The sequence below is a fragment of the Tyto alba genome, unplaced genomic scaffold (assembly GCF_018691265.1).
Source record: "Tyto alba isolate M040663 unplaced genomic scaffold, T.alba_DEE_v4.0 Super-Scaffold_2, whole genome shotgun sequence".
Taxonomy (NCBI): Eukaryota; Metazoa; Chordata; class Aves; order Strigiformes; family Tytonidae; genus Tyto; species Tyto alba.
In genome coordinates this window covers 4,326,491-4,344,944 of record NW_024881282.1, presented here as the reverse complement: position 1 = coordinate 4,344,944, position 18,454 = coordinate 4,326,491, and the positions used below count along the sequence as shown (strand labels likewise).

Genomic DNA, 18,454 nt, shown 5'->3' with positions numbered 1-18,454 from the left:
CTTGAAGACTTAAATAATGAAGTTTAAGCACACAGAGGCTTTGGTTTGAGCCTCTAGTTCCTAATTTTTTGGGGGAAGTGAGGATGTCTACTGCATCTTAACAGTAAATTATTAACATCATAACTTAATTCTCCAAAATCACTGAAATATTCACTGAATAGCCTTGCAGAAAGCTAGAGAAGTTGTGAGGGAAGGAAGAAGAGGGAACTGCAGTACCAGCGACAAGTATTGTATCACTGTTATGTTGATCTAATAAAAAAAATACCTGTCTTAATTTCTGGCTCTTCAAATTTCTTGGTGTTGCATCAGCCTATATGTCTTGATAATAAGGTGTCTGGTAAAAATTGCAGTCTCTTACATTTGTGTGTCTTACAAATTCTTCTATGCTATTTTGACTCCCTTGGTAGCAGAGAGAATGATTAAAAAGGCTGTACCAGATTCACAAAAAGCAGCAGGAGTCTCATCCACTACCAGGCCAGTGCCAAAAGAATCTGAAAGAGTGGGGCTAGAACTATTTTTCCAGGCCTACTTTAATCCCTGTTCCTAAACCAGTTTTTAAAGAGTATGAACAAAATTGAACTGACGCTTTATCTTAGTGAAACAGTAACTTCCAGTGTCAGACTATTCTTTCCTTCCATATCTGGGAGCCCTGACAATCGTCCTAAACTTAATTTGCACTGTGTATGTGGGAACTAATTTTTGTATTCTTCCTGTTTGTTTGGTTTCTTTTCCCTGCCTCCATTCCTTACTTAGATCCTTAAAGTCTTGTTTGTTTGTTTTTCTTTTGCCTTTCTATAGAAACATTGTTCATCTGCCTATCTTTACTTTCCCTGGCCACCTGTAAGACTGATGAGAAACAGAATTCTCATATTTTGTCCTCCACCCCAGTAAGCAGCACTGTCTTCAGGGCTCAGGGGGAGGATGAAGACTGGATAGGGGAAGAAATCTTAGGCTCGTTGCCTTCCTCGGTCAAGCAGGCAGTTTTGCTGATGAGATACCTGGAAATACTTAAATGTGTGTATTTCATTTAGAAAGGCTGAGGCGGTAAGGGTAGGGCTGGCAATGGCAAAAGCAGGACTTTCTTCAAGAAGAAAAAGCAAAAACCTTCAAGATTCCTTCAGGGATTTCCTGAAAGCCAGAAAGTAGAACACAACCAGTATATTTTTCTGTGTAGGCTGTCTTTTTAAATGGAGGCAGACGGTCACAGGCGGTGTTTGAATTCTAGGTTCAATAAAGGCACATCCTTCAGTTAGACAAGGCAAAACAGTGTCATTTGTTAGCATTCAAAAACCGGTATCTAAATGCCTCAATGACTTGTCATCAAGTGACTCACTGCACTGTCATAGTAGGACTTCTGGCTTTCACATGAAAGTTATACTTGCTGAAACAGCATCCTGCCAGCTCATATTAACAGTCCCCCCTCCCAAAGTTGTCTCCAGTTTACTCATGGTGAAGAGGGGATGTGGGGGACAGGGCAGGAGAGGGTGGCAAGGGTAGGCTAAATGATCAGAAATCTCATTACTTCTTCCTTGTAGACTCCTGAATGCTAGGTTTTCCATTTGTTTTGTGTGTCTCTGAAACAAGTCTGTGAGTTGCAAAAGAAAAATGTTCAGAAGTGATGAGCTGGCCATATTTGTAAGAATTTAGTCATTTACTTGGCCCAACCAAAAATGTCTTTTCTTGTGTGCAATGTCTTCCTTTAAAGTTATTGGCTAGTTTAAAAAAAAATACCAGTGTTGAAATTAGCTCAATTTCCTTTACCTCCTGCAGCTCACTGGCAATCATCAGGATATTTTTTTTTTTCCCCCTGGAATTCACATCATCAATTTTATTTTAGATGCCTTTTGCTTTTTTTGAGAGCCAATCCTTTCTAATACTAGGTACATCCTGCAAGAGCCCTTCCTGCCTCCTGATCCAGTACTTATTCATCCTGGGACCTACTCCAAATGCCACCAGCAGTGCTTGTGTGGGCTTTTTTGGTTTGTTTCAAAAACATTTCGTCACATGCTGACATGTGGCAGCATTAAATGCTTAAGCGTGTAGTTCAGGAGGTAATAGTCATGGAGATTAAAAGAACGTGGCTTTCTGCTCTTAACATCAATACCTGTTTCTGTCATCAAGCTTTAAGTTTAATATGCCAGTGGACGTCTGTCTTATCTGATGATGTTCAGTTGCTCTTTGAATCCCACTCTGTTATTGTGGCTCAGTATCGAGGAGCAGTGACTTCAGCAAGGTGATCTCATCTGACGTGTGGTGTAGTTGGTGTTTGTTTTTGAGGACTTGAGATTCCATTTTATCTGCACTTCCTGTAGCTATAGGTAAAGCATCTGAAATCCAATAGGATGAGCATGTGTGATCTCTGTGGTCTCTCTTCCTCCTTTATGTGCCTCCCTTTTTTGGTAGGGCTCTTGTTAGCATTATTTTTATTTTCACTGGGATATGAATGGGGTGATCAGTGAAAGGCTTCTGTACAAAAGCATAACTTGTGCTAGTTTCAGCATAAAGACTGTTTGACCTCTCTGTGAGGGCTCTGATCTTAAATTCCTAATGAACTAACTATGAATTTGGAAGGAGTTTGTGGTTGACTTTGCATTCTTCTCGACTAACAGATGAGATGCTTGTGTTTGCGCTTTTCCAAAAACCAGCCCTCCCCCCCATCACAAAACTATAAAGCAAGGATGTGGCTGCTGGCAGCTGTTTTCCTTTTGATGTGGTCAACTCAAAATTAATATTAAAAGTGTAATTCTGAACTCACATTTTCTTGGAGATCAGGTGCATGATGAAAGGACAGGAGGTTCTCTCTCCACCTGCTGGGAGCATGCTCTTTGCTTGAGTTTTTTTGGAGGCTACCATCAGGGGGTGAAGCTTGACACAGCTGAGCTCATCATGGCACGCAGCCATCCAAAGGCAAGGGTGCTTTTCCCTTTCAGCACTTGGCTGTGAGCTGACCTGGCAGAAAACTTAACAGAGCAATATGAGTGAATGTAGCTGTGGTGTAGTATTAAAGATCCCAGAGCTGTCTGTAGGTTTGAAACTTGGATATAAGGACTGTAAGACATATGGCTAGATCTGGTGGCTTCTCAGGATTAGCTCACAAGTAAGTGCATTTTTACTTTTGAAAGATCTGTCTGTCATTGTGGTACTCGCTGTATATAGCTTTTTATTTCGGTTATTTTGTTATTCCTTCTTCTGTCCCCAAGCTCTCTGAACCTCTAGTCACACTCCTGCTGGACCTGCTTATGCTGAGAATCTGAAAGTCCTTGGTACAAAATGGATTTTGACTCCTGTCTAACTTGTTCTGTCTTTAATAAATGTATTTGGGAGAAAGAGCCTGACAGAAAATCACAAGTGGATTATGTATTTTTCCCACTCCTGTTGTGTTGTTCTGGATCCTCCTTTGATTTGGTATGGAAACATGTTTGTAATCCCTGCCATGCTGTAGGGGCTTCTATGCTTCGCCTGGTGGGTTCATTTGTTAGTGTAGTGCACTTGTGGGATTTTCCCATCACCTACCTGCATAATGTCTTGTGTCTTGGAAGTGTTATATATATACACCTGTAATCTTGAAAAGATGATTCAGAATTGAAAGGATGTTTTCCCCAGCAGGTTATAAGGTGGGCCCAAACTTCTTGTTGGTGTCCAGCTGGAACTACAGTTTTAATCCAAGACAGAATTAAGTTGCTAATGCTGCTGCCAGTCACATAAACATTATTAAATAACCCTACCATTTTGCTGTTCCCGTTCTACCTTGTAGTCCTTCAGTTCATAGTTGAAGTGCTGTAGTGCAGGAGTCACCTCTTGTACAAATGCTTGGGGGCTCATTCGTGGAGGTGCTGAGATTCCTTGTCACCTTCCACCTAAGCACTGCCCATAAAGGCTCACAGTGAGCATAAAACGCAACTGTTCTGGAGAAGGTATAATACGCTTTCTTCTGTCATGCAGGTGTAAAGGGCAAATGCAGAAGCAGCAGGTGCAGGGAGGAACAGGAAAGCACATTTCTGGTATAGCATAATGTCACTTTATCTCTGAACACCCTGAAATATGTACAGAAAGCCTTTGGCAACATTTATGCCTCAGAATTCCTAGCCAAGATGAAAACAAGATGAGAAACTTTCATGTTGTCAGGGTCTGTGCAGCAGGTATTCAGCAAGATCTGCTGGGCATGAAGGAACAACAAATAAAAAAGTTGTGGTTTTTTTCTTTATTTACCTCATTTGTGTTTTGTTTCTTTTTTTTTTTTTTTTTTTTTCCCTAACCTGAAGACATAACTCTCTCAGTAGCCTTATGGGTTTCAGTGGGAACATTGAGGGCCTGTCTTAGCAGCACTTAGAGAGCCTAACCTTGAGAACAAAAGTAGAGTGTTTCATGTGGTTACATACTAAAAGATGTGGGTAGGCATCTAGTGGGAATCCAGAAAGCGCGTGGGCGCTTGATTCCCTCGGAAACTGTTGGGATTTGGCACCTAAGCTGGTAAAGTATTTTTAAAAACTCTTAAATATCTTTCTGAAAATTGGGTCTGATGTTGCTAATCAGTGTGAGGGGTGGGGGGGATTTATTTTTTTTTTTTGAAGTAATTGCTGCCTTTGATCCTTGTTACTTTCTAGCAGACAAATGGGAGGAAATTGAAGCAAAGCAAAAGAAATTACTTTGGGGCTGGAGGGATTGACGCAAAAGGAAGATAAAAGAGCTCTATACTTGTGTAGTTTTTATAAAATGAGGAGGAAGGCAGGACTGTTTATGGGCTTCTGAAGGGTATAAATGCCAAGGAATGGAGGGTGTGGAAGAAGGAAACTTTCAGTCTCCACTCTGCAAGTGCCTGTGCAGGCAGGTAGCTTCACACACAGCCTCATCTGAAAGGAGCATTTTCATTGAACTTGTGAGCGTTACAGGGATGTGCTGGTGAAGAACAGAAACACTCTGGCAGCAAGGAAGGTGCCTGCTTTAGTACTTCAGTCAGGGTAAAATGTTTAAATTTGCAGCTGGTTGCACCTCAGATTTCTTGGCATCTATCGATGCCATCACGTTGTACAAAGCTCCTTTCCATTTGTGCCAGCCTTCTGCATCAGGAGGAGCCCAGACAGAACCCCCACCTCAGGCCCCGACAGCTCCTGCCCCAAATTTGCATTGTTAGTGCTTGGGTCTCCACCCTGTGCTAAAGCAGAGCTGGCTACTGTGGTGACACTGTTTAATCTCACTGATCTCTTTGTGGTCTCTGAAACCTCCCCCAGGAAGGAAAGGCAGGGTGACAGCCATACCAGGGCACAGGTTGGTACAAGGGGGAGAGCAGGGACGGCAGTTCGGTGAAACAGTCTGTCTTGGGACTGCTCTTCTCAGACGTTAGGACTTTCCTTTTTATATCCATTAGGACATAACTATTATATAAACTAGGATATAATCCATCAGGATTAGGATCTTTTGTGAAGAGTGCCTGATGACAAAGATGTGAAAAGGTTACTTGGAGTTGATAGAGCCATAGCAGAGGTTATCAAGTCTTAACTGCTTGAAGGTACTGGGGGTATTCCCACAGCGAGTGCACTTTTTATAGCCAACAGATAAACTAATTTGAGATAAATACAGGAAGAAAAATTAGACCAAATAGGTAAGTTAGATGTTAGGAAGTCACCAGAGCTGGATGGTGTTCAACCAAGAGGCCTGAGGAACTTCAATGTGAAACTGTAGAACTGCTGGCCAGGCTGTATAATTTATCACTACAGACCTCCGTGCCAGAGGACTGGGGAGTTGCCAATGTAATTCCCATCTATAAAAAGGGGTCCAGAAGGGATCCTGGGATCAGCACACCAAAGAGTCTTACGACCAGGAATGGAAAGTCTGTACTAAGGATCTTTGAATACATAGATAAATGCTGTTGGGGAAGAGTCAGTGTAGCTTCTGAAAAATTAAAATCCTGCTGCTCTACCCCGTGAAGTTCTGTGGGGTGTTGATAAGAAGGGGTTAAAGTAGATGCAATATGTTTAGATTTTCAGAAAACTTCTGTCAAGAACTTAAACTGCTACAAGTTTGGATGAAAGGTGATTATAGTTTTAAAGCCGCATGAATAATAGGAAGTAAAAAATTGGGGATGATTTCACTTTTCAGGAAGGTGAGGGAAACGTCACTGTGCAGCAGCAGCCAAAAGAGCCACCATGCTCATCAGGAAAGGGACGAAGGGTATCGTTTTCTTCGGTATAAATGGATGCACCTGCATCTTGTGTGTGATGTGTGCAGTTCTGGTCTCCACATCTCCAGAAGACACAGTGGCATTGCAGAAAGGCAGCTAAGAGGGTCAGAGGTGGGCCTGCCTTCCAAGGAGAAGTTAAAATGGCTGTGATTCTTCCTTTTGAGAAGGAGGGGAGGAACATGGCTGAGGTTTAAATGGTAAAATCAGCAGGTAAAGCTGTATATGAAACATCTGTCAGCTCCCATGATATACAACCAGGGAATTTCTGATAAAACAAGATGAGCTTTGATTATAAAATAGATGAATGAGCATACTAGTGCAGTGGAGAAGAATCGGTGTATGTGTCCTCAGAATAGGTGGAATCTGGTGCCAGGCTTTGCAGCTCTCAGCCATGCAGGGCAAATCCCACCTGCATTGCCTTTGCAAGAGAGTCTGCATGACCCTTCTTTTCCCCAGGGCTCTCTTCTGCAGCTTTTCATAGGAAGTGATTATCCAGGTAACTGGCAAACATTCAAGGCTCCCTTGTGTGCGCCTTGAGATTTTTTTTTTTTTAATTATAAGTGACTTATCCCTCAGAGAAGTTGTTTTTTTTTTTTTTTCTCTCTCTTTTAAATGCTGCCTTCAGCAGGGTGTGCATGTGAACTTTATTTTAATTAAGGGTGAGGAATCTGTTTTACATAACTGTATCCCAGGTTCTCATGAGAGAGTGAAAACAGCCCTGAGGGACTGATGAAGAGGCCGGCGAAATCAGTTGCCTCACTGATGGGAGGCCTGATTCTGATCACTCTTAGGTTCTCTCTACCTGTGGGACTTGCTCTGGGCTGGCTGACAGCCAGAGGGATTGAACTGATGCAAAGGGAGTGCCTCCTCATAGCTTTGTTTTGGGCCACCAGTTTGTGGTTCTAGGCAGATACAGGGGTGGCGGTTGCAGCTCTGCCTGAGGTGGTTGTTCCTGCAGTGGGAATAGCCAAATGGGATGCGAATCTGCTTCCAAACCCTTTCAGCCATGGCTTGATGCTAGCTCAGGTGACTTCAACCACTGTGCCTGGTGCTGAGGTATTATCTTGCAACACTCAGTTCACCCATCTCCTTGGAACAGGAGTGCCTGTTGCGGTCCAGCTGGGGTCCCCACCAGCCAGTTGAGTCACTTCAGATTTATTAGCGGTGCTAGAGGGATTGGGTCAAGGTGGTTCTTTGAATCTTTGAGAATGAAAACAAATCCCACTGGAAGTCACAAATGAACCTTTTAGAGGTGTTTGTGTATTTCTTGGGTTTGTTTTTTAAATACTGTCAACTAAAATTTAGTTTCAGTTGCAAAGCCTGAAAGGGACAGGGAGCAGATGAGTGAAATTCTGTACCATTAAGGAGGGAAAATCCAGAGTGTGTGCTTGGTCTTTTGTTTGTTCATTTTTCTTTTTTCCTCTTAAGAACAAAGAAATGATAAAGGTGTTAAAACTCAATTGTTGCAGTACTGGAAGCAGGGCATCTAAATAAGAGGAACTCTTTCACTGTCCACAAAATGAAATATGAAAAACAAACCACAAACACTGTAAAGATGCTCATGAATTTTATGAGTCAAACCTGGCATGTTGTTAGCATCTGCTGCTTGTTTACAGTGTCTGAAGTGAGCATCTCTTTCAGAAAGTCTCGTGTGCTGGAGATAGTTTTACTACCCTGTTATGAAGATCTCAGTGTGGTGTTGAAGAAGCTAAACTGTTGATAGACTGCACAGTTGTGACTTTGTGGTGTCCTGTTGAACCTGGTGGTGGCTGGCAATTATTTTTTTTGAAACCAAAAAAAATGTATTTTGAATTTATTATTTTTAATATTTTTTCTGAAGCCAAAACCCTGGAGAGGTTTGGCATGTCTGTTTATTGCCTCCAGTGATCTAAAGGGCAGATAAAGATTCCTTTTTACTGTGTTAAGCCAGGCTCAATCACTGATGCCACTGAATGAGGTCCATGTTGCTTTTGTTAGACCTCTGTTCTCTGCCCAGAGAGCTGTCTCTAGAGAGTGTCTAGAAATTTGGGTTCTCTTGGGAAAATAAGTAGTCATCTTGCATGAATCAAAGGAGGGTTTTAATGCTTGGTTCTTACCATTTTATTGAAGTGGCAGTTCATGCCTTCACTCTGAAAAGTGTTTAGGACTTAAAATTGGTGGGAAGTAACTGGTGATGCTGGGGTTTGTGGTTGTACCCAGCTGATGGGCATGTGTCTCCTATGAAAGGAGGAAGCGCTTTGGAGGAGCAGATCAGCGAGGCAGTGGGACAAAGGCAAGGTGGTTGGAATGGATGTTCTTCAGCTGCTCAGCAGAGCAATGTAATGAGCCTACTTCGGACAGAAAGGGACCTGATAGTCAGGTCCCAGCTTGGGTGTGCTTTGCTGTGGGGTGAGTTGGTAGTTTGGAGCATTTGCTTTGAGCAGAGGGCAACGGAGATGCAGCCTGGTGCCCAATCAAAGAAGTGAGGAACGTGGTCAGTGTCAGTGGTGTGAATCTCGGAGGATGTGCTGAAGGCTTTGAGCACCTCAGAGCGTAGAAACTGTAGAGAAATACCTGATGGTGAAATGGTTTTCTGAGACAGAGGCCTGAAATGAGAATCCCATCCCTGGTGTCAGGGCTCAGAACAAGAACACCGTAAGCTTTGCCAGGAGCAGGGATCAAAGTTTCTGCTTCATGCCACTTGTGCCCTATGGGGTTGTAATCACTTGATAGTTTGAACTGGGAACAAACCTGTGTGGCTCATTCAGGAGGAAAGTAAAAAGATAGTGAGCCGTGCTGATGTCCCTGATGGGGAAGTGGCATGGGAGATGGGTAGGGAAGGCAGAGCAGTGCCAGCTCCTGCTCTGCTCTCTGCGCTGTTTCCATTCTGAGTGTGGTACCAGACCCAGCAGCTTCTGCCTGGCAGCCTGCCCCAGCCGGCACGTCCCCGCTCCGTGCCTTGCTCTGGAGTCACTTGCAAAATTAGCAGAGGGTTGAAGGGTGGAAACAGAAAACCCAGAACCAGAGCAGGACAGGAATCTGGAAACCCATGTGGTGATTCTCCTCTGCTGTAAACTTGTGTGACCTTTCTCAACTCATTTAAATTGTGCCCTCAGTTTATACACAGGTAGCGGAGCTATTGTGCGCTTTCAGGTATTCTGTGTGACCCAGCAGTTGTTCCTTCACTCACATTCCTTCACTAACATTTTCTCACCATGTAGTGTTTTGTGGAGGGACGGTTTTCTGTGCGTGGCTTAAAATTTAGAAAAAGACCCTGAAATTTTATGAGCCTCTAGTATAGGCAAAAAAGAGTTGGGGGGGAAGGGAAGGGAAGGGAAGGGAAGGAGGACTATTATCCTTTTCTGCAGAAATTCTTCCTCATTTTCCCTTCCAAAAGAATTTCAGGTTATTTCTTTATTCCAAGACTTTGGTAATTCATTGTGCAGAAAAACAGCAGATAGTTGGTTCTTTTTGAAAACAGCACAAATGAGAAGATGCTTGAATATGTAAGCCATAAGCAAAGAAATAGTCACATCCTAAGGAATAATAGGAAGTGTGATGCTTTCTGGACTGCTGCACAGCTGTAAAGTGATGGGTGAAGTGAGATTTTGCCCGCCCAGATCTCCTAAACCTCAGTACTTCAAGTTTTACTTTGTTTTCCTTGGCTTCAGACACAGCCAGTGTCTGGAGCTGAGGCACTCCAGTACTTTGCTAGTGTCCCCAAAAGACCCACAAACTTAGCCAAGCTTTTGGGCTTGAAAGAGATGAGCTGCGTAGCTTGAATTGCAACTGGGTGCCTCTAGTTCTGGGAGGCTGTAATGACTGTGACCTCTTGAAACCTTGTTCAAACTGTTTTTGTTGCACTCAGGCAGGAATGTTATGTTCTTTGTTCCACCTCCTAAGAGGCAAACCTTTTTGTATAGGTCGCTTGCAGCTTTTATAGTTTGATATATATGGGTCAGGGGAGGAAGCAAGCATAGTGTGTTAGATGTTTTCAAGCTGCTGAGAAAGTCCTTCCGAATGCATGAAGGAAGTTTTAAGATCCCAGCTGAATTTTTACAAATAACCTCTGTCTTGATTAGGAACAGAAATAAACCCCCAAATTTGAATTGTTTCCAACTTACATGCACACAAGCGGGTGGGCCAACTCTTCTCTGAGACAGACCTGTGTGGTAAAGGGTTCCATGTTTAATTCTGAACTCTTCCTTCCCCTAGAAGAAAGCACCCGACATCTCAGTTACCATTACTGAAATGTCATTGTTTGTTCAAACAAAATAAAAATGTACATTTGGTAGTTAAAAATAAGGCAAACGTTTGCACTACCTCTTAAAACCACTGGAAGGGCTTTTCTTGGTGCCTGTACACGTTCAGGTATATGTCTTCACAGAATCACAGACTGGTTGAGGTTGGAAGGGATGTCTGGAGGTCATCTGGTCCAAGCCCCTGTGCTCAAGCAAGGCCACCCAGAGCCAGTTACCCAGGACCATGTCCAGGTGGTTTTTGAATGTCTCCAAGGAAGGAGACTCCACAACCTCTCTGGGCAACCTGTGCCAGTGCTCAGTCACCCTCACAGTAAAAAGGTGTTTGCTGAAATTCAGAGGGACTCTCCTGTGTTTCAGTTTGTGCCCGTTGCCTCTGGTCCTGGCAATGGGCACCACTGAAAAGACCCTGGCTACATCTTTGTACCCTCTCTTCAGGTATTTATATACACTGATGAGATCCCCTGAGCCTTGTCTTCTCTAGGCTGAACAGTCCCAGCTCTGTTCAACCTTTCCTCATAGGAGGGATGCTCCAGTCCCTTCTGTACCTTTGTGGCCATTAGTTGGAGTCTCTCCAGTATGTCCATATCACTCTTGTATAGGGGAGCCCAGCACTGGACCCAGCACTCCAGGTGTGGCCTCACCAGTGCTGAGTAGAGGGGAAGGATGGTCTCCTTTCATCTGTCACCGATAATCTAATCATCTAATCATCTAATGCAGCCCAAGATACCATTTGCCTTCTTGGCTGCAAGGACCCATTGCTGGCTCATGTTCAACTTGGTGTCTACCAGGATCCTCAGGTCCTTTTCTGCCAAGCTGCTTTCCACCTGAGTGATCCCCAACATTTATAGGTGCCTGGGGCTGTTGCTGGCCAGGTGCAGGACTTTACACTTTTTCTTGTTGAACTTTGAGGTTCCCGTAGGCTCACTTGTAGTTCCCTGAGTCCTTGAAGATTAGGAGTCACATTTGCTTTCCTCCAGTCTATTGGCACTTATCCCAGTTGCCATGACTAATGACAAATTATCAAGACTGGCCTCACAATGATATCTGCCAAATCCCTCAGTAGGGTGCATCCCATCAGTGCCCATGGACTTATTTTGAGTCCCCATACATAGATGTGAATAGAAACTTCTGGAGAAGAACTAAGGCCTTCAGAGCTGAGCCTGTTCCTCAGTCCTCCTTTCTTCCCTTCTCTTCTTCTCTCCTTTCTCTGCTGACCTCATCACTCAGTTACTGCAAGAGGCACTACACTTGCATGACAAGACTGCCGTGGGTTTGGCTTTAAATTTAAAGCCTACAGGTACCATAGCTTTAAAGTCAGGAGACCTCTTTTGCAAAGGTTCTCCTGCTGTCTTGGGCTTCTCCTGGATGGTGGTGTCATACACATACACAGTTTGGTGTGTGTAGCCTGTGCAACGTGTTTTCTGTTATGCCTGGATGAGTATGTGAGTCTGCCGCAAGGACCGACTGTGCGCCTTCAGCTCAGACTGCCTTAACTCATGCTATTTGCTTTGGAAATTATAGTTTCAATTGCTGCTGATAACCGAGCTGATTGTTACGTTATGCATTTAGCACTCTTTTTTTAGTTCTTTCCTTAATTACTTATGTAAATAATTTTAGAAGACTTAGCATTAATTTTGGAGAAGCTGGCATATCAAAGGCTGTGAGGCTAGCAGCAGGTGCTGTAAGTAATCACTCTTCTAAATTAAGCAACACTTTCCAAGGCAGTAGGTTAATTTCTGGGTAAGCAGCCTGCATACAGATTCTTCGAATCAGCTGGATCGTGACCCAGCAAGTGACTCAAGGCTTTGTGTAGCTTTAATTGCATGAATTGTCTCACTGAAGCCTTTCGTTTTTAGAGGAAACTGGGGCTGTGCTTGACATTCTGTTGAAATAGTGCTATCACGTTGAAATCTCTGTCACCTGGCCCTGTGCTTGTCTTCGTAGCTCAGTCTGCACTGCCATCGGGGGTGGATTGGGAGCATGGGCAGGTGTGTCAAGCTGCCTGGAGCCCAGGGTATGTATGTGAGTGGCTAAAGTTCATGCCAAAGTCTCTGCTGCTCTGGATTTCTCTATTCCAAGAGCAAGCGAAGTAGTGTTGGAGAGCTTTGTGCCATTTCCTTCTCCACCTTTGTGTGCGCGAGTGGATTGCTGCAGAAATACTTCCTCTAATATCTCTAGTGGAGTTCTCTTGGGATCCATTAGCAGTTGTCCTGTAGGACAGATTCTGCCCAGGTGATGCTATCATTAGCTTGTTGCTTTTGCACTGTCACAGCTGTGGCCAGCAGTGGTCTTGCCCAAGGTTGGGAGGTCACCTGCAGAAATGTGGCCAGTTCAGAAGCTGCTCTGAGCTCCCAAGGCTGATGGGGTCAGTGGTGTTTGTGGCTTGATAACTAAATGATTTTCATAGACTCTGGAGGGTTCTGAGAAAATTGGCAAAATCTTTATTTCTGTTACTACACAGAGTGTGTCTTTGGAGCACTTTGTTTCACTTGTAGAGTAGGAAGGTGCAGTTCTTACAAACTCAAGCTCTCTTTCAAAAAATACCTTCCTGTATGAAAATCGTGCCAAAAAGTAAGGTGAAAGTGGGAATTTCTGCTTACAAAGAATCCCATGCAAAGTGGAATAGAGCAGAAATAATGCTGCCCTTCTAAGGATTCAAGAAAGGAGGGAACTTCAGAGAGTTGGAGAAAAAAAGAATAGATTTTTGGTGCCTCCATGGTTAGTGCCTGTGTGTCTGTGGGTGCTCAACGTAGTTACCAAGCTAGTGCTTGGAATCATACACCTACTAAATAGATCTGATGCCACTTTTTATACTCCTTATCTTGGTTTTTGCTATGGTCAGTTATCTTCAGACAAAAACGCTCTTAGGCTTGAAGCTCAGTGTTGGAATACAGCCTTTTCATGTTTAAAAAAACCCTCCATACAACAGTCTTCTGAAGGTTGTGTTCAGTTCTTAGGAACAGTGTTACAGAATGACATGGCTCTTGGAATTGGTTTAGGGCTCTGTAATCTCTTTAAATAAATCTCTTTTATTTTCTTGCTTTCTAGATTAAAACTTTACTGATTTGTTTGCTGGGAAGTCTTGAAGAGGCAGAGTTCAGATGCTAGTGTAGGGTTTAACAAACGCAACATTAATTCTACTAAAACAGATTCTTACACTATAAGCAAAAATATTCTTTCAGTCTTTTTTCCTAGATGTGGTTGCTTTGATTTAAACAAACAATTTGAACAAATTAAGAGCAGGGGTTGGTTCCCTGCTCATGTCTGTCAATTAGTGACAGGTTCTAACTGTACAGTCAGGAAGCCTTGTCTGGTGGCAAAGTTTCCTCCAGTTTGAAGAGCCTGATTGAGTTCCCTGCTCTATAATGGAAACAAGATGGATTACCAACTTGGTTTTTCGATAGCTCAACTTTACTCTGAAACCTGATACCTCATGTGGCGACGTGAGCAAAAAGTCCTCTTTTAAGTGACATTCCAATTCTGTGGGAATTGGGACCAAAATATCTTTTAAAAGAAATGGTGAAGAGGAAATCATACTCACTGCTTAACACTGACTCCCCACTCTACGATCTTCTGACAGTGGTTGCCTTGTGGGTTTAACAGATGGTCCAAATGCATATTGATGCACGCAGATCATCTGAGTGTATTCTCTGTGATTCTGCAAGATGTCTGCAAGGCTTGGAAGTGGAGAGTTGCACTGGGCAATAGCTGGGTGGGCAGTAATTTGGTGACGGGAGCATAGGAACGTGCTAATCTTACATGCGTTTTCTGGGCAGCCTTTTCAAAAGGGGTCAGAATTTGACCTCTCAAATACTGTGGGATTGAAGGCAGGGAAATCTTGTTTCCCAGATGATTCAGCTCTGCATGAGCTGCAAGAATTGAAAGCATCAGGTAATGCAGCAAATGTCTTGCAGGCTGGCTTTCTGCATGGACTCCTGGAAGAGAAAGCAGAGGACCGAACATCCTCTGCCCTGAATTTGTGGATTTTGGGAGGGAGTAGGTTTCTTAAGAGTACTGCTTTGCATCTTTCTGACTGGCTGTCTTTAAACTCGGTCTATCAAAATCTTTTTTCCAGGCTCTGTGACAAATTTGTAATGCTTTCTGTTATCAGAAGTAGAACTTTAAGGAGAAGGAATCGTGTCCCTTACCAAAGGGGGTATGAATGCTGCGTTAGGGGACTAGGACACATTAATAACAACAAAATATTACTCCACAGGTCTGTTCTCTGCAATAAAACACAGCAAGCAAATTGCTGTAACATTAGACCGAAACTTGGCAATTATGTTTGTGTGGCAATTTGATTCTGTTCTCCTAATATACCCCTGGAGAACATCCAACTGTAGCTCTGCTCTGATCCCAAGAGCACCCTGCGAGTGCCCAGAACACTCACACGTGCGTGTTAAGCAGCAAGCTCTGACAGTGGGGTCTTCGTAGTTGTTAGAAAGCTTTGAAATCTGGTTTGCTCTCAGAGGGGTTTCCATTTGGGAAAGAGGAATTGATACCATTGCATTTTTAACTCTGGAAGAGGAAGGGAAAATAAAAGGCTTCAGAGAACCAAGCTTTTGTCTAGCCTGTGGAGCCAGCTGGGTGTCTTGTTCTGGCTTGCCAGCCTCCCTTCTCATGTGGGGCTCTTTCTGAGTGGTCGCCTTCCCTCTGTGAAAATAAAACTGCTTTTGGTGTGGCCTATGAACCCTGGTGTCCCATGACCATCTTCAGTCACAGTTGTCACGATGAGTGCCTTACCAGTATAAATGGACACTCTCCTTTCTTTGTCCCTTCACAGTCATTGTTTGAAAAGCTTTCTGCTGCTTTTGCCTTAAAAATTACTTTTGAAGTTAAAGATCCCTTTTGTTTTATTGACTGTAAAGCATGAATGATAATTACGGGACAATTGCTGTGTTAGCTGAGATACTGCAGTTTTTCTGGAGGACAAAACCCTGCTCTGAGCAGGAGCAGTTGAACTTCTTTCACTCAAACTCCAGGGGCCAGGGATGAGGAATTTTCTAAGTTTTCTGCCCAGCGGTGACAGTGGTGTCTGTGTGGCTACTGTTTATTATGCTGTAAGTAATAGTTTAATGGATTTGCATGCAATAAATTGCTATTTTGTGTTGGTGTGTGGTTTTCAGTAGTCTGTAAGAATTACTTAAGCCTTTTAATTTGCGTCATTCAAGAAGGCAATACTTTAAAAATGTGATTATGGTACCAAGGGTTTGTGAAGTGGAGGGCAGGCAGGCTTTGCTTGCTCCAAAGATTTCCTGTCTAGAGAATGTAAGTAATAAATGTGACAATTTATGGGATTTTTTTGGCTGCTTTTTTTTTTCCCTTGAGTCAGGCTTCTTTCCTTCTGCATTTGGATCATCTTAAAAATGACTAGTTACATGGTAAAATGAGAGCATACCAACTAATCTGTGGAAGTCTTCCTGTCATTTGATAACTAAGTACTGCTTTTAAATTGGAACCTGTCTTGTCTCTGCAGCAGCGTGTGTGCTTAGTTTGACTCCTGCTCCAAAATGAGTCATGCTTCAATCTCTGAAAGACCTGCTGTCTCTTGGCTGTCTTTTAAACTTTGTTTGTTTGTTTTGTTTGGGGTTTTTTCTGTTGTTGGGAAGCTGCTGTGATAGCTAAAGAGGCTGCACCATATTCTTACATACTGTGTTCCAGTTGCTGCACTGATTATTTACAATCCCCCTTGCACCGTAGGTGTTGATCCTGTCATGTGCAAGCCCCTGCTGCTTCCAGGGATCCTAGTAAAGGTTCTGTTTAAGGATTAGATGCTGCAGCCCCTATGCTGTTGTCGGTGAATTCGGTGGCTTCAGTTTGGGCAGGCTCCAGGCCCCCCATTCAGAGCAGCAATACTGAGTGAAGCCCTTGGCTAGTGGAATACATGAACTGGCTGTTGCTTGGCTGCCTAAAGGATAAAGGTTAGATGGGGTTGAACAGGGCTCATTGCCATGTTTCCCTCAGGGGAAATGGTCAACTTTGGCATATACGTAACTAATGAAATATCAACCAGAAAGGACCATCAGCCAGTAGCAGGCTGGTTTCCTGAGCATCCATGCCGTTAGATCTGGTTGCAAAGGCACCATGTGGGCAGCAATTGCTTCTCAGACCTCAATGCTTCCTGGCTGTAAACTCATCCACCTTGTCACAGGTCATGCTGGGGGTGGCCGTAGTTATTCTAGGGCTGTTCTGGAGGTGTCTGGGGAGGGGGGGAAGATGACAGTTTGGGAGGTGGTGTTGGAAAGAGGTTCTAGAAAAGCATCTGTCTGTTGTTGGTGTTAATTGTCTAATCACTAATAACAGCAGGGAACCAAAGGTGGGGGATTATTGCAGAAGTTCAGTGATGTCCTGAATGCATCTTTGTGAGTTGTTTGCTTTTAAAAGTCTGATTTGTTTAGCACTGAGTAGCTTTTGGAGATGTGTTTTTAGCCACTGTGCTTTTAAAATCAGCACACTAAAAACTCTGTTAATGCAGAATTGCAAGGATATGTGCATATGCAGACACATATTGGTTGAATTCAATTGTTACAAAATACACCCTTGGAAACCTCATTTCGGATATTGTCGGCATGTCCTTCACATTTTGTCAATTTTTTAGAAGCTGTCAGGTAGTTCTGTGTGGGAAGTGTTACAGGGCATTATGGGATAAATCCTGAAATCCTAATTCAGGCCAAACTCCCACTGTTTTCAGTGGGTGGCTTGCTGGCATTAAGGCCAACTACCCCTTAGCTATCATGGATGACCTTTCTGTCTTATTAAAATCCAGGAAACTGAGAATTGGTGCTTGTATCTTGTATTACAGATCAAACTGCAGGATTGCAGCCCTTAAAATTTATACATGCACTTGCATTTGTGAACAAGAAGTTGGTTAAATAAAAACATTTCCAGTAACTGTTCTTTAGATTCTCAGTAATCCTGGTGAAATGCCAGAGATCTGGAAACAGAAATTAGCTGGTGATTTATAGCAGTGCATAAGGAAGACATGCGTTCTGCGGGGGAAACGCTAATGTTCTGAAAGTTGTACTTTTCATAAATGGAGAAAATATAACCACTTTTATTTTAAAGTTAAAACTTTCAATTATTTCAAAATATCAGCACAAATTACAGAATTTTGCTAGTTCAGATAATTGTGTGGTGGTTCATTTTTTTGGGGGGGGGGGGGGAAATGTTTTTATGAAATGCCTGTAACTTCTGTCAGAATATTGCTTTCCAATAAGAGATAGTGAATTGCATATATTTTAGACGTTAATGATTTGGAAGTAGGTACCTGAAGTTCCTGGCTGTCACCAAATAGTTGAGATCATATGTTGTTCTCGCCTCTTCTGTCTGTGCAAGAAAGAGGAAAATGTTATGTTTATGTTGGCAACACTCAAAAAACCAAAACAATATCCCAACAGTAAAAAAATAAAAAGGCACCAAACCCTTTAAAAAAATGTTGCTGTGCAAACCCTGTCTGGCAGGAAGACTTCCCAGCAGAAGTAAGGGTTCCTTTCCTTCACCACATGAAGCATCATCATTAAAGTCTGCCTGAACTCATCCTAGTGTCATCCTTGAACGTTGTGCAAGGGGAGCCTAAGAACTTGCTCAGCTGCACTTGAGGTTCTGAAGCCCACACTGTTTTTTCTTCCTTCCCCACTTCCCCTCAGGTGGTCTCTGCCTATTCATACTTAAAGCTGACGAGGACTCTTCTGTCCCATTATATGGGCTCCAAGGCAGAAAAAAGGTTTTCCCATTCCTCCATGCCCCACTTCACCCTTTGCTGTTGGGTTTCCCATCAGGATCGCATACACAGTTCTCTTTTCTAGTTTTCTTTAACCGAGAATGTGTTTCTTGTGGTAACTGAAGTTGCAGAAGCACCTGGAAGGGATTTTTTTTTTTTTTCATGCTGTGTGCTCTTTAACTACCTGAATTGCCTTTCCTTTAAAGAGGCGATTGACTGACAGGAGGAAGACAGAGTAAACAAAGTACTCGCACTTTTTCCCCCACTCTTGTGCCTCCAAGATGGCAAATGAGGTCTGTGTGAGAACTGGGACAA

At 43.2% G+C, this 18,454-nt stretch overlaps 1 protein-coding gene across 6 annotated transcripts in view; it reads left to right on the top strand.

Annotated features, from left to right (window-relative positions):
• PAK1 (p21 (RAC1) activated kinase 1) overlaps positions 1-18,454 on the top strand; it is a 76,909-nt gene that overhangs the window by 7,773 nt on the left and 50,682 nt on the right. The window lies entirely within an intron of this gene.